The 2,404-nt window shown below is 33.9% G+C and overlaps 1 long non-coding RNA gene across 1 annotated transcript; it reads right to left on the bottom strand.

Moving 5' to 3' along the window:
* Positions 1–442: 442 nt before the first annotated feature.
* On the bottom strand, positions 443–1,857 carry LOC122817144. The gene is made up of 2 exons (XR_006367153.1): positions 1,762–1,857; positions 443–1,242 (listed from the first exon to the last, which is right to left on the bottom strand). It is a non-coding gene; the product is annotated as an uncharacterized LOC122817144 (long non-coding RNA).
* Between the last annotated feature and the right edge of the window lie 547 nt (positions 1,858–2,404).

Here is a 2,404-nt window from a genome sequence, read left to right as displayed (position 1 = left end):
CCTCAGACAAACCTTATTTTTCTTCTCAGGCTTATTCCCCACTTTCTTCTCCCTTCAGAAAACAATCTTGGCCTAAATGGCTGTATAATCTTTTGAGATCTATTTTGCTAACGTATCACCATATATTTTCTAGGGATCTAGAAATGCAGGAGTTGCTACCCATCCATACCATCTTACAGTAATTTTGCATCCGTTTTCCACTGTTTCCTTCTTTAGCGGTCTTCATCAGGAGGATAATGCAATAGGAATGTCGGCTATCAGACAACTTAGAAAAGGAATGCAGCTTGACACCAGGTGACTGATTGTGAAGTGACGAATCTTGAACATGCAAAAACAAGTATTTCTCCAGTATGTTAAATATAGTTCATCTGCAATAAGGTATGCTAGTTTGTTCAATAAATTACATTCATTTTCTCCCAACAAACAGAAACAAATTACACAATTTAATGGAAAGAACTTGCATCATTCTTTGATTTTTAATGATCACATTGAGTGGTTTATAAAAAAAATGTTTTTCATAGTAGTGTCTGTACAATTTCAATGACAACAAGGGAATTTCCAGTTAACACAGATTTGTTCAAGTCAGTCTCATACATTAAATACATTTTGTCCAAGCACGTGGCTGGAATCTGCTAACTTATGTGCAACTGGCAGGTGTAATGATTGTTAATCCACTACTCTGAAGTTCTGTGCCACATCTTTTAACATCACAATTGGATACGCTTGTAATATGTGAGTACATCAAATACTGAGACCACACAGATCTAAAACAACAGACTGTTTTTCTTACCCTGAGCATTTCCACTTGAATACAGTGTCCCTCAGGCTATATATATATATATATATATATATATATATATATATATATATATATATATATAGTTTTCTCTGTCTATTGCTGCTAACGTAAAACCCAGCCATGCAAGATTTTTGTTTTATAGATATATCCTCAGATTTTAAATTACTTTAGGATGTTTCTCAGGTTCATTTCTCAACAACCAGTAGCTATAGAAAGCTATCCAGCATTACACACTAACAAGAAATTATCAGGTTATAATAATTTCTTTCTTGTTAAAAACTGAATGGTAGTTGGCATCAGGCAGACAAATATTGGAGTATAAAGTCAACCATTTGTAGAATATTTATTTAAGGTAGTGTGTGAGTCTTGCTAGAATTTAGCATCCACCTCAAATGAAGTTTGTTAATCTTGCAAGCACATTTGGAAGACAACTAAAATCATACCTCTCATCTTCACATCGCAATAAATTTGGACAAAGCCAAAAATAATTGGGAGACAAAGGCCCAACATTAGGGACAGAGTTTAAATATTGTTCTTATAAACATAGAAAGTTGCTAGAATAACAACATTTGTATGTCATTATTAGGTGATTTCAATCCTCAATGACTTGCCAGAAAACCACAAAGTTTATGAGAAACAGACCAAAAAATATCAGGCAAAAATCTGGACAGTCTGTGAAAATCTGGACAGTTGAGGTCTATGTCTAAAATCAAAGGTTGGGGAAATGTTTCTGACTATTTTTTAAAGAGGAGGAGGCTAGACTTATTGTAACTTGTACAAGCATTTTTTTCCAGTAATACAGCTCCATTTCTGCAGCATTTATATGCTTATAATTCTTTCAGTTTTTAATATTCTTAGCGTTATTCCCTGGAAGAATCACAGCTGCTTCCATACCCTAGTGCATTCAGTTTGTTTCCCTTCAGTTACGCCATAGTAAATAAAAACAGGTGTCCTTTTCTCACCTCTCATCTTCTCATTGCAATAAATTTGGACAAAGCCAAAAATAATTGGGAGACAAAGGCCCAAAATTAGGGACAGAGTTTAAATATTGTTCTTATAAACATAGAAAGTTGCTAGAATAACAACATTTGTATGTCATTATTAGGTGACTTCAATCCTCAATGACTTGCCAGAAAACCAAGTTTTTGTAAGTGTACTTAACCTGGAAATAATTATCAAACACTATTTATTCTGTCTATGACCTAAATAGCCCTGTACTTTGAGGTGAGAGTAGGACCACCTGATTGCAATGGATACAAACAAATAAATAAATACCACAGAAATTCATCAGTAGGTATGACCACTGAACTAACCAGGCTATACTTAAGTCCACCAGAAACAATGCATAAGAGATGCTAAATGAGCCTTAGATAATGACAGCTTTATAAAGAATTTAGAAAGCTGTAAGACAAAGATCTATGAGTAATCATTCATGACTTTCAAACAAAATTCCACATCATAACTCCTGTACAAATTGATTAGATGTCCACTGGAAATGTATGTTGTTTTTTGTACTGAAATAAGTGGATACTGTAATCTAGATAAGGTGGATTTCAGCAAAGAGGATCTTTAACATCAAAACAATACTCCTCTGCTTTGTGCTGT

This window comes from Protopterus annectens, chromosome 12.part0 (assembly GCF_019279795.1).
Source record: "Protopterus annectens isolate FY-2018-M chromosome 12.part0, PAN1.0, whole genome shotgun sequence".
Classification (NCBI taxonomy): Eukaryota; Metazoa; Chordata; order Ceratodontiformes; family Protopteridae; genus Protopterus; species Protopterus annectens.
This window is presented reverse-complemented; position numbering and strand designations above follow the sequence as displayed.